The 13,974-nt window shown below is 39.0% G+C and overlaps 1 long non-coding RNA gene across 1 annotated transcript in view; it reads left to right on the top strand.

Moving 5' to 3' along the window:
- LOC108387639 (uncharacterized) overlaps positions 1–10,136 on the top strand; it is a 40,236-nt gene extending 30,100 nt beyond the window's left edge. The window contains exons 4-5 of the long non-coding RNA XR_012121554.1: positions 8,787–8,984; positions 9,459–10,136. This is a non-coding gene — a long non-coding RNA (uncharacterized lncRNA). The remainder of the gene's footprint in view (positions 1–8,786; positions 8,985–9,458) is intronic.
- Positions 10,137–13,974: the final 3,838 nt, after the last annotated feature.

The following is a 13,974-nucleotide window of genomic DNA, read 5'->3' on the forward strand; positions in this document are numbered from 1 at the left end:
TAAAAAAACATTCCTTATTCATTGTATTTGCTTTTATATTTACTTTCAATACCATCATTGAAACATCTTGTTCCTGCAATTTTTTCCTGCAAATAGGTAGAATCTGAGCAACATCACGACATAAATAGGCCTCTGTGGGTTGATCTAGGAACTATACCTCTACAAATCGTTTCTATGAGAAAACATGTTTCAATTCTAAGCAAATAAATTAGGACACAATCTTTTTGTACATTGGACATGGCTGATTTGTATCAGGTTAAGAGCATGGATTGGAAGTAAGATTGATCAAATTCAAATCTTGGCCCTGTTTCCAGCTAGCTGGGTCAGTTTGAGCAAGTTTCTTAATCCCTCTGAACCTCTATTTTCTCTTTTCTAACTTGGGGGAAACAATAGTTCCTACTGCAGAGGGTTGCTATGAAATATGAATGATACAAAGTTTATAAAGCACATAGTAAAAGCCCATCAAATATTAGCTATTACGGTCATGTTCTCAAATTAACATTTACATCCTGGACTACACAAACTGGGACTAGAAAGATCAGGGCTGAGGCTGAAAGTCCTTTCTAGCATGAAACCCAGTGGTCTGTTACAGAGAGATTTGCATTAACAAGAGTTCCTTGTATGACCCATCTTCTGTGTCTCTATTTTTCCTTCTTTAGGATAGAATAATAATAAAACCTGCCTCTTTTTTTCCTCCAATTTATTGAAATGTAATTGACATATAACATTGTGTAAGTTTAAAGTGTACAGTGTGATGATTTGATTCACATGTACATTGCAAAATGATGAGCACATTAAGTTTAACACATCCATTGCCTCACATAATTAACATTTTTTAAATGGTGATAACATTTAAGATCTATTTTTTTAGAAACTTTCAAGTGTATAATACAGTATTGTTAATTATAGTCATCATGCAGTATATTAGATCCTCAGAACTTGTTCATCTTATAGCTGGATGTTTGTACCCTTTCACCAACATTTCCCCATTTCCTTCACCTCCAGCCCTTACAACCACCATTGTATTCTCCATTTCTTTGAGTTTGAAAACCTGCCTCTCCTTAATTCACAGTGCTACTGAGAAAATGAAGGAGAGGAGAATCTTTGCTCAAGGTCTTTAACCTACAATACGACACATAATGTGTCATGAATCTCAGATTTGTGCACTGCATACATATAGTCATCCTCCTTTGGTGAGTAAGAGGGTGAGGGACCAACTCCAGGGGATGCCAGAGCACTGGTTGTGGATCTGCACTGGCATATTTGGGTTCCTCACCTTCCATTGCTTACTCACAAGCTTCAGTTGCATTGAGGAATTTTGGCACACACTGACTTGAGGTCTGCTCCCAGCTTTGCTACTCACCAGCTGTGTGACATTGAGCAAGTCACTTAATTGCTCGGGGATAATATCAGCATTTCCTTTAGAGGGCCATGGTGAGGATGAAATGAGATGTTATGCACAGCACACTTAGCAGTGTCCAATACAAGTTCAGTATTCAAAACAGTAGAGATGGTGATGGTGGTGGTAATGGTGGAAATGATGGTGGTGATGGTGATAATGGTGGTGGTGCTGGTGCTGGTGGTGGTGATGGTGGTGATGGTGGTGGTGGTGATGGTGATGGTGATGATGGTGGTGATGGTGGTGGTGATGGTGATGATGATGATGGTGGTGGTGGTGGTGGTGGTGATGGTGATGGTGATGATGGTGGTGGTGATAGTGATGATGGTGATGATGGTGATGGTGGTGGTGGTGGTGGTGATGGTGACGGCAGTGGTGTTTTTGGTGGTGGTGGTGGTGATGATGATGGTGATGGTGGTGGTGGTGTTGATGGTTATTATATTGGTGATGGTCATGATGGTGGTGGTGGTGATGGTGATGGTGGTGATGATGATGGTGATGGTGATGGTGATGGTGATGATGGTGGTGATGGTGACAGTGATGGTGGTGGTGGTGGTGATGGTGGTGATGATGGTGTGATGGTGATGGTGGTGATGGTGGTGATGGTGATGGTGATGGTGGTGGTGGTGGTGATGGTGGTGATGGTGATGGTGGTGGTGGTAGTGGTGATGGTAGTGAGGATGGTAATGTGGTGAGGATGCTGATGGAAATAATAATGATGATCATGATGGTGTTGATGATGATAGTGATGATTTTTTTAGTTTACTGCTGAAAATCCTGCCCTTGAAACATCACAGCTGTTCATCACTATTTTCTGAGTCACTGCTGCTGTAGCCATAGGAGTTTGAAGTACAGACCTGAGCTCTGAAAATATTCTCTTCTCCATTTTCTAATGTAGTCTTTTTGAAACTTTTGCCCTAGTTAAACTACAGTGTTGGTTCCATATCTACCTGCTGTTTTATAAGCCTCATAATTGTTAAAGCAGAGAGAAAAAGAAAAAGAAAGAGATAATGTTAGATATATCTACATTTTCTTTTTTCATTTACTGTAATGAATTTTCTGTTTAAAAAAAATAATGATGCTAGTTTGTCCCTTCTCTGGTCCTGATTACTGTACTTGGTAGATTTAGTGGCATGGACATGAATAAATGCACCTTTATGTTTCAAAAAGAAAATAATGATGCTGGCAGAGTGTGCAGATTGCCATTTTGATGGCTACTCAGCACATGAAAAGATTTAACAAAGAGTTTTCAAAAACTGTCAGGTTTGTCAAAACTCTATTCTGTCTGTCTGTCTTTATGTCTTTATTTACCTCCTTTTTCCCTTATACTTCTTATCATTGCTCCCTTTCCTTTCTGACCTATTACAAATGTCTCCTTAGAATTTTTTTTCCTGTCTGAAAATACTTTGTTAAGACTTACTGTCATGTACCACAAATCCATGGACGTGTCAGATAAAAGCATTGACAGAGCAGGGGCTGTCAGTCTGGGCTCCCTGGCTCCACTGGACCACCTTCCCTGCATAGCTATGATTTTATATCCTGGAACTCCAGATAAGATTTCCTTTGGTTCCACAACTAAACTGTTTGAGTTTTGTACATGCATGTCTTCTTGTAGGCTTAGACAAGAAATGTGTTTCTAAGGAGACATTTTTAATAGGTCAGAAAGGAAAGAGAGCCATGATGAGAAGTATAAGGGAAACAGGAGGTAAATAAAGACATAAAGACAGACAGACAAGGCACATTCAAGCAAGGAAGTGTACTTTTTATTAAGGTATGATTGATATACACTCTTATGAAGGTTTCACATGAAAAAACAATGTGGTTACTACAGTTACCCATTTTATCAAGTCCTCCCCCATACCCCAATGCAGGCACTGTCTATCAGTGTAGCAAGATGCCACAGATCCACTGTGTACCTTCTCTGTGCTACACTGGTCTCCCTGTGATCCCCCACACCATATGTACAAACATAATACCCCTCAATCCCCTTCTCCCTCCCTCCCCACCCGCCCTCCCACACCCCTCCGCTTTGGTAACCACTAGTTCATTTGTGGAGTCTCTGAGTCTGCTGCCATTTTGTTCCTACAGTTTTGCTTCATTGTTATACTCCACAAATGAGGGAAATCATTTGGCATTTGTCTTTCTCTGCCTGGCTTATTTCACTGAGCATAATGTCCTCCAGCTCCATCCATGTAGTTGCAAATGGTAGGATTTGTTTCTTTCTTATGGCTGAATAGTATTCCATTGTGTATATGTACCACATCTTCTTTACAAGGAAGCATACTTTTAAACATTTTTGTTTGATATGAGTTTAACATATCCATGAGATCTGAGTTCAACCACCATCCATCCTGGAGGATAGGAACTGTGTTTTGAGCATCAGTAGGAACTGGTCTGGCAGAATTCAGGCATGGCTGAATGTAGATACTTAAAACTGATTAGTTATTGGGCTCATTCTTTTCTGCTCTAGGTTTGGCTTCCTGTGTTGACTTGATGTTCAAACAACAATTTAGCAGCAGCAGTGATGTCTGCTGGTCCCATGGTCCTTAGCTCCTGGGAGTAGAGAATAAGGGGTAGAAAAGTAATCTTTTCCAGTATTACTAGGAGCAGGCCTAGGCTTGACCCTCATTAGCCAAACTTGAGTCATATGCCCATCTCTGAGCCAACCAATGTGGTTAAGGGGATGAAGTACTCTCAGTGGACATTTCTGGGTCACATGCTCACTCTTAGTGGTAGGGTGGGAGGGCAAATCCTATTTAATGTACGTGGACCTGAAATCAAAGCAGGGTGTTATCCCAAATGAAAAATCAGGGTACTATTCCCAAGAGACAAAACAATTCATATATATTATATCCCTGAGGCTATCCTCTCCTCTCTCCTCTGGTTCACTCACAAAATTCTCGGAAAGGAATACAGTAAAGAAGCAGTCAGAAACACCAGCTTTGGAATAAGACATTTTGTGTTTAAATTCTCTTACTGCTACTTACTAACTTGGTGTGTCCTTGGCCAAGTGACTTAACCTCTTTGAGCTTTTTCTAATTTCTAAGGTGAAGATGATAATAGCCTTTACTTACTAGTTGCTGAGAAGATTAAATGAGATAAGGAAAAGCAACACTGGGGCGCTTGGATCTAGTAAGAATACGATCAGTGTTGTATTTCACAGAAGCTCTATTAACTACTGTTGGCTTAACCCATCCTCCTGATGGGTTTTAATTCTAAAATTCCAGCAGCCTAGTATATTTTTAGGCCCTTGTTCTAACTGGTTCCACTCTCCATTCCCTCTTAAAATGTACAGTTAGACACCCATGACATGCCTATGCATGCTGAAAATATGATGGACACTTCTGCTCTCACTCTTTGAGTTACAGTTGGTCACAGACCTGTGTATTCCAGTTGTGCTTCTTATTATAATCACACAATTGTTTCCCCCTCCTCACCAAAAGAAGACAGTTTTGCATCTATTTGTAAGTTCATTTTAACATTCACGATTGATCTGCACAGGTGCGGTACTTTGAATTCTCCTCTCAAGGGACTACAACATCTTATGGCTCCCTCATTAATGAGTGATTACATAAAATCTTTGACAAATGTTCATTTTACATTTGTATGAGAGTCATGGTTATACCCTCTTTAAAAAATTATTCTTTAACAGTCCTTAATACTTTTGATCTTCCAATGAATAGCCTTTGTCAGACCAGAGTCATGACACCCCCTCCCCAAGGACAATAGCTACCAACTCGCCTCCCATGTATGCCACTCCGGGAAGCCACCAGGAACATAGAACACATGGCTTTGGCTATTCTGAAATTCATTTTCATTACAGCCAAGGCTAAAAATGGTGGTTCTACATGGACATATCAATGAAATGTTTGTTCTATATACTTGTAAATGAAATAATATAGAAAATCAATGAGTTGCATTTACTTTGGGAATGTCAAATTTAGAATCACAGACTTTTGAAGCTATAGAGCTGGGATTATCTTGGATTTTCCAATTTAACACCAATGAGAAATACAATATTTATATTTTGTGAATACTTTACAACATCAGAAGAGAGAGAGAAACTGACTCCCAAAATAACAACTATCATTAATTGAGCTCTATCATTAATTGAACAAATTCAGCCAAAGGAATTTTGTTCAGAGCAGGGTCACACTTGTGGTTGGGCAGGGTGGGTTTATTGCTCACTGCAGCCAGGAAGAATGCACACCATGGGCAGCTGTGGAGCATCTCAGTAAGAGGGTGCTAGGAAGAATCTACTCGAAGACTTGGACATTGGTTGGGTAATTTGGGGCTGAGTCTAATGAAGCCAGGGCCCTCTCTAGGCTGGGTGCTGTCAGAAAGCAGGGGCAAGCCCGTGACTGGGCATTGCGGTAAGGCTTATCTCTAAGGTTAGTGGGGGATAGATGAAACTGTACGTAGTAAGGAAAGAACAGTTACTCATCTTAGCAAAAAGAGGGAATGTTTGGTATTTTGTGGGCTGCACAGCAGTGTTGTTTTGTCTCACTGCTCGGTGGCCTCAGAGTGGCCTTGTCTGATGTCAGTGTCCTGTAGGATTGTTTATGTTCAATAGAACAACATGGCCTGGCTGAGAGCATCAGAGGTGCCCACCTGGATGTTAAAAGCTGCTTTCTCGACACTAACTATATGCTCCATGCTTTGCACACATTATTTAATTTAATCCCTCCAACTCTCTGAGGCAGATATTCTGAGACCCATTTTTACAAGTGAGAAAATAGAGATGTGAAGAAATAAGTGTTAGCACCGAGCAAATGGCAGGCAGACTCTGACACGCCACATGCATGATCCTCGGGTGCCTTAGAAGCCAGGAAGGACAGAGGGCCCACGTGTGTGGGAAAAGCAAGCTGGACCACAGAACTGTGGCATTTGGTTTTTTGTTTCCTGCCTTTCCCATCTCCGGGACCTTCAGCATCCTTAGATCAGCACCTAACATCCCTGTCCTCCCAGATTCTTGGCCTTCAGCAGTTCTGCTCCGTAACCATCATCTCCAACCCACTTGCCACCCCTGTTTGCCTCATCACACCGTGGGACTTGCTGTTCCTCCAAATAGGCCATTTCTGGAAATTAAAATTCCGTAATTCCCCTTTTACCAATGTGTCCTATCAGTCTCCCTCTTCTTTATCTTATGTTCATCGAACTTGTTCTTTTCCTGTATCTTTCACTCTACTCCCTTATCTTCAAGCTTATCTCCCCATCCTGCCTGCATTTTATTTTCTTCTCTTTCTACCTTGGGCCATGTAGCCCATCAATTAATTCATCAGAACCCTAAATCCCTCACTTCCTTGACCTTCTGGTGGCTCCCACCCTTGACTTGACGATTTTGAACTTTTTTTTTTCCTTTTTTCTTTTTTCTTTTTTTCTTTTGGTATCATTAATCTACAATTACATGAGCAACATTATGGATACTAGTTTCACCCCATCATCAAGTCCCCACCAAATACCCCATTACAGTTACTGTCCATCAACATAGTAAGATGCTGTAGAATCACTACTTGTCTTCTATGTGTTGTACAGCCCTCCCCGAGACACCCCCCTGCACATTATGTCTGCTAGTCGTAATGCCCCCTTTTCCCCCTTATCCCTCCCTTCCCACCCATCCTCCCCAGTCCCTTTCCCTTTGGTAACTGTTAGTCCATTCTTGGGTTCTGTGAGTCTGCTGCTGTTTTCTTTCTTCAGTTTTTTTTTCTTTGTTCTTATACCCCACATATGAGTGAAATCATTTGGTATTTGTCTTTTTCCGCCTGGCTTATTTCACTGAGCATAATACCCTCTAGCTCCATCCATGTTGTTGCAAATGGTAGGATTTATTTTCTTCTTATGGCTGAATAATATTCTATTGTGTATATGTACCACATCTTCTTTATCCATTCATCTTCTGACGGACACTTAGGTTGCTTCCATGGCTTGGCTATTGTAAATAGTGTTGTAATAAACATAGGGGCGCATCTGTCTTTTTCAAACTGGGCTACTGCATTCTTAGGATAAATTCCTAGGAGTAGGATTCCTGGGTCAAATGGTATTTCTATATTGAGCATTTTGAGGAACCTCCATACTGCTTTCCACAATGGTTGAACTTCATAGAATGAGTTTGGAAGTATTCCTCCTCTTCTATTTTTTGGAAAACTTTAAGGAGAATGGGTGTTATGTCTTCTCTGTCTGATAAAATTCAGCAGTGAATCCATCTAGCCCAGGGGTTTTGTTCTTGGGTAGTTTTTTGATTACCAATTCAATTTCGTTGCTGGTAATTGGTCTGTTTAGATTTTCTGTTTCTTCTTTGGTCAGTCTTGGAAGGTTGTATTTTTCTTGGAAGTTGTCCAGCTTGTTAGCATATAGATTTTCATAGTATTCTCTAATAATTCTTTGTGTTTCTGTGGGGTTCATTGTGATTTTCCTTTCTCATTTCTGATTCTGTTTATGTGTGTAGATTCTCCTTTTCTCTTAATAAGTCTGGCTAGGTGTTTATTTATTTTATTTATTTTCCCAAAGAACCAGCTCTTGGTTTCATTGATTTTTCTATTGTTTTATTCTTCTCAATTTTATTTATTTCTTCTCTGATCTTTGTTCTCAGCTCCTTTCAATAATTAATCCATTAATCATCACAGTAATTCTAGGAGCTAAGCACTATGATGCCCTCATTTTACAAATGAGGAAACTGAGGCTCAGAGTAATGAAATAACTTGCCTAAGGCCAAGTAGATGGCAGCCAGTAGGTGGTAAAGCCAGGATTTGAACTCAGGCAGCCTTGCCTTGTAGTTAATGCTGGTAATCACCATGCTATGGTACCTTAACTATTTTACTCTTGGACAGCCATCTCTTTTCTTCACACTGCCTCTGATTATTGAATAGTTTTATAAACTACATGGTTCTGTGTTGAAAGGAAGTCTCTACTTCACTCACAATGCTGAGTGCTTCAAATTCCTATGCCATCCTCCCCAGATTTCTCTGTATGCTTATCTGGTCTCTTCCCTTCTTTTACCAGGGTGATACAGTTATTATTTATAATTGATTATTTGATTTTCTGTGCCTCTCCCCACACTTAGCCTAACCAACCCCCAAAACCATGAATGCCAAGGGTATAGTCTAGCTAAAATTTCCAACACAGGGCTGAGCTCCTAAGTCAAGGCTCGCCAAGCCTCACGGCATATAAAATGCCCCATTTGCACAGCAAGTTGGAGCTGGAATTTCTCTTGCTCCCCAAGATACCACAAGGGATACCACTGGGGCCATCAACACTAGCTTTTCCCTCTCACCCACACTCTTTCTCCAGTTGACAGGCAGAGCTAAATCATGACTTGTATGGCTAGACATCTAGCCACCCTTCTCCTTCTGCTGGCTGAGGTGTGTTCTCATTTCTGTCCACTGGCCAGAACTTTGCTTCAACTCTGGTGAATTTCCTTCTGGAAACAAAATAATGTCACCTACATTGTGATGCATCTTGTTGCTGCCTAAAGACCACTGTGACCACACACCATCTGTGGACATGGGCCATCCTGGTTCCGATGAGTTATGGGCGCACTTGGATATACCTGAGAAGCTGATGAAGGTTAGAAGAACTCCTTACAAATGTATGTATCACTTAAGTAAATATCCTGAAATTTTGCAAGAAATTTTAGGAGTTTGAGTATTTCCCTGAAGTTTTTTTTTACAGAACTACTCATTTTTATATGCAGTATAGTGCCTCATATGTCAAACTTAGTACATATTTGTTGAACTGAATTTTATGGACTAAATCTCAACTTACCAACCTTAAATACAGAAACAGGTTGATTTACATATTTTTTATTCTTTATGTTTTTCCAAAAAAGTTCTTAAAGTGGTTAATGTTGAGACATTTGCTTCTTTAAATTATCTTCCTCAGTACCTTGGCCTCAGTAGAGACAAATCCCTCTCTCACTTAATTCAATAAGGACTCAAAGTTGTTGTTTTTTTTAAGAAATAGTATTGGAACATAAAGTAAAAAAACCAAAATGAGTCCCTTGAAATCAATTAAAAGGCATAAAACTGAATGCATATAACAGTTTTCATATTCTTTATCACAGTGGTTCTTAACTGGTTCCCTTAATTCAACAAAGTCGTTGGTGATGGCAGCTGAAAAACACAGTAATTCTATTGGGAGTTGGCTGTGGGCACCACGTGCACTTGGAGAACACAGCAGAATGTCTGCGGAGAGCTGCAGTTCAGAAAAAGTCCTCCACCTTTCTGTGTTCTCAGTCCCTTTTGGCCCCTAAGATAATAAGGCCTGTTTAATCATTAACTCAGTTTGGCTTATTGGGCACCCCAAGCCCTTTTCCTCTGTTTATCTAGTTAAGCAAACAGGCTTCACATTCAACTGCCTGGACTGGAGTCTTGGCTCTGCCACCTAACCTTTCTGTGCTTCACTTCCACTGATACCATTGGCTGCCAAAAGCCATCTCTTCCTTCCTCTCTGCCTATTCAGACTTGGGCATGGTGTCTCTTGACTTCAGGTGGCCTTATATCCTATTCCAGCCCCTGGGTATGCATCATGATTGGTCAAAAACAGTCATAGAAACCTCTTCCCTTTTGGCCAGGGATTAGTCTAAAGGTGGGCTTGTGACCCATTTATGGCTAGACAGATGTAAAGGCAAGTGGGCTGTTGGGTGAGATGGGGGTAGAATCCATCCCAAATATACAATAAATCTTGAAAGGAGAAAATGCTTCCTCGTTCTTCCTGTCCATGTGTTGATATAATCCGGTAGAGGCAGCAACTATCTTGTAGCTTGGAAACGAAATTCAACATGCTAAGTAGAGAGGAATGAAAACAGAAAGTTTAGTAGTTAAATTGTGTTGTGGAGCCTTTGCACCAGCTCTGGACTTTGGACTTCTTATTCAGTGAGAAAAATAAACAATTCCTTTGTTAAGCTACAGTGAATTTGTTATTTTCAGCTGAATGATGACTTCTTATGTGATATACTCAGTTTCTATTTTATGAAGTGAGGATAAAAATAGTACCAATGAAAAGAAAGAGGTAAAATGATCTGTTTGCATAATTTTAGGTGCATATAACATAGTCTTATCCATATAAAATCCTAAAGATTTCACAAAAATACCTATTAAAACAAATAAAAAATCCACCAAAGTTGCAGTATGCAGTAAACAGACAAAAATTACTTGTGTTTCATTACATTAACAATGAACAATCTGAAAAAGAAATTAAGAAAGCAATCTCATTTATAATAGCATGAAAAAGAATAAAATACTTAGAAATAAACTTGACCAAGGAGGTGAGAGACTTGTACACTGACAACTAGAAAACACTGCTGAAAGAAATTAAAGAAGATCTAAATCAATAGAAAGACATCCTGTGTTCCTGAATTGGAACACTTGATATTGTTAAGATGTCAGAACTGCCCAAAGTAATCTGTAGATTCAATGCAATCCTACCAATGATTTTTTTCAGAAGTAGAAAAATCCATCCTAAAGTTCATATGGCATCTCAGAGGATCCCAAATAGCCAAAACAATCTCTGTAAAAAACAAAGTTGGAGGTCTTACACATCCTGACTTCAAAACATACTACAAAGCTACAGCAATCAAACAGTGCAGTACTCACATAAAGACATACAGCCTGATGGAATAGACTAGAGTGCTCAGAAATAAACTCTCACATATATGGTCAAATGATTTTTTACAAGAATGTGGTTGATAGGATATGAAAAAAAGAGAGATACCAAAAGTGACTCCCCAGGTTATGGCCCATGCAGTGGGGTGGATAGAGGTACCAACCACAGAAGTTGGATCAGGATTTTGGGAAACTAGGGGCTAGGGTGCTGTTGTTCAGCTCCACATCTGCTCATCTGTTTGTAATTTGTGCAAACTGAAGAAATCATTCCTTGAGGGTGGGCTGATGTACTCAGTCATTAATTAATGAAGATTAATTTCATCAGAAACTTATGTAAATGTCCAGTACTATAGACACATGTTTTAAACTGGGTATGTGTTTAAAATCTGAAATTTAAAGCTTTCAAATCTACTGTGCTATACCACTTCTGGTTTCTGGAGAAGCCATTTCCTATTTATTAAGAAATACTCTCTACTTCAGGCAGCTTTCTTATAATTTTCTTTAGAAAATAGCAATCAGCATATACTGCTTTCAGTTCGAATGAGTTAACCTCATTTTATAGACTCAGTTATGGGAATTATTCCAGGACTACTTACCCTATTAAAGATAGTTAAGGCATGAAATCAAAGTTGATTTTTAAAAGTTCATCCAGAAAAAGGAAAAAAATAGCCCCTATGATAATTTTTAATTTGAAAAATGCTTACATATGAAGAGCATCACCCTCTCACCAAATTCTTGAGATTACTCTGCCAATTTCACAAGTGTCTACTGCTTCTAAATACTACAGAGTTCTTGCCTTTGAAATACATTAGTCTATATACTAAGGAGATGAATATGAATTTACTTTGCTTACAAAACTAGGAAAAACATTCAAAGTAATCATCAATGGTTTCCCTGCAAAAATGTGACAAAATATAAAGAAAAAAAAATTTTGAGATCAGTATCCCTGGAAAGGAAGAAAATGTATTTTTAGATTTTGCTAATGACTGACTGCAAAGTTCTCTTAACATTTATTCTTGTTTTTGGTACTCTTTTTTACTAAATTGTGATAAAAATGCTCATTTCAGCAAATCAATTTTAAAGAATGAGCAAAGCAAGCCCTAGAGAAAGTAGGCATTTCTTTTCTGAAGTCTAAAGGGAAACACTATTCTCACTGCTGGAAATTTAGAAGTGCAGTGATCAGGGGATCCCTCAGGTGGGAATGTGATTCAGGTCCTGTCACCATCCCTTCCTAAATAGACAGAAAAAGCATAGCTTCATCTATGCAGAATTGTTCATTGTCATTATCTCTGGGCTATGGGATTGGTAATGGGGAGAGTTTCATTTTCAACTCTGGTACGTTTCCAAATTGTCTTTTTAAAAAAATGTAGTACTTCGATATTGATGAGGTACAGTGTGGCTAGATAATAATGGGAAGGTAAATTCATGGAGACAGAGAGTAGAATAGTGGTTGCCAGGGGTTAGGAAGGGGAAATGAGAAATCGTTTAATGGGTATGGAGTTTTGCCAGATGAAAACATTTTGGAGATTGGTCGGACAGCAATGTGAATATACTCAGCACTACTGAACTATACACTTTAAAATGGTTAAGATAGTAAATTTTATGTTATGTGTATTTTACCACAATTAAAAAAAAGATAAATGATTTTTTTCAACATTTCAAGAGGCAGAATTTAATTCACCATTGGAGTATAATCAAGATGCATATAAAAAGCCTTCCAAATATTTAGTGACCACATATGGTCAGGCCCTGAGAAATCATGATCATCTGAAAATTTCAAACCTCATACTTTTCAGTGAAGGAAAAAGAGATCTAGTGAAAATATCCATGGGCTTTTTCATGAAAATGCCTTTTGATATTGACCACAGTTACAGGATACAGAAAGAAAAAACCAAGAATTTGTTCCTTAATATTATTCTCCATCAAAATCCTGCAGTCAGTAAGTCAGATAAGCTCTGATATGCAAAACTTCATGTAAGCTTATTGTTATGAATACCCTACCAAGTAGATTTCTCAGCAAAGATTATATTGTCAGGGATAGAGAAGACTGAAGGTCATTTCATATATCAGAGAGGTCAATTCATCAAGAGACATAATAATCTTAGGTGTTTTTAAGGGTCATGTGCCTATTCCCGATACTCTAATTGAGAGTCTCCAACAAAGCCACCTGGTTGGAATGGGGGCAGGAGCAGGTCTTGCAAAGTAGGCACAAAGGTGCTTGGTTGGACCAGTCCAAGGATATGAACAGAGACATCATACAGAATATTTGGCATCAAGATGTTCTGGGAAGTCCAGGGGATGCCTTAAACAAATCTATCCAACACCACCTTTCCTTCCTGCTCTCAAGGGTGTATGTTATTGGCATTTGTGAAAGAGTAGAAGTTATCAATTATACCTCTGAAATAGATATATTTATTTATTTGTTTTTTCAGGGACAAGTCAAATTATTTTGCAATAGGTGAAGCATTGCTGATTAATGATGCAGCACATTTGATAAAGCTAACAGGTTTTTAAAAATATCTTTTTGTTTATTTATTCATTTATTATAACAATAGACAATATGCTTTCTACTACTAAAGGGAAGTGACCTTTTGCAGAGTAGAGCTCTTTAATACTTGATCATTTCACATCTCTGCTACTCTAAATCTATAGCTTCTAGGTTTGGTTTATGTAGCACATTGAAGGGAATACCTGAGTGGATAGGGAAACAGAGAGCTTGTTATATGGATTTGATTTCCTATTTATCTGATGACGATTGCACAACTTTATTTCTATGTTAATTTCTATGCCTTTACCATGGTTTCACATACATTATCTCTTTATGATTTAATTCAAAAGGTTTTTGCCCCTTCAGATTGAGGAGGCACTGTGCTTACCCTGTGGGGACCTGGTGGCCAGGGTGCCACTCTGCATTCAATGTGATTCGTCTCATTGGTGAGGGGATCTGGTACACACACAAACAGGGTATGATAAGGA

Source organism: Manis javanica, chromosome 10 (genome assembly GCF_040802235.1).
Source record: "Manis javanica isolate MJ-LG chromosome 10, MJ_LKY, whole genome shotgun sequence".
Classification (NCBI taxonomy): domain Eukaryota; kingdom Metazoa; phylum Chordata; class Mammalia; order Pholidota; family Manidae; genus Manis; species Manis javanica.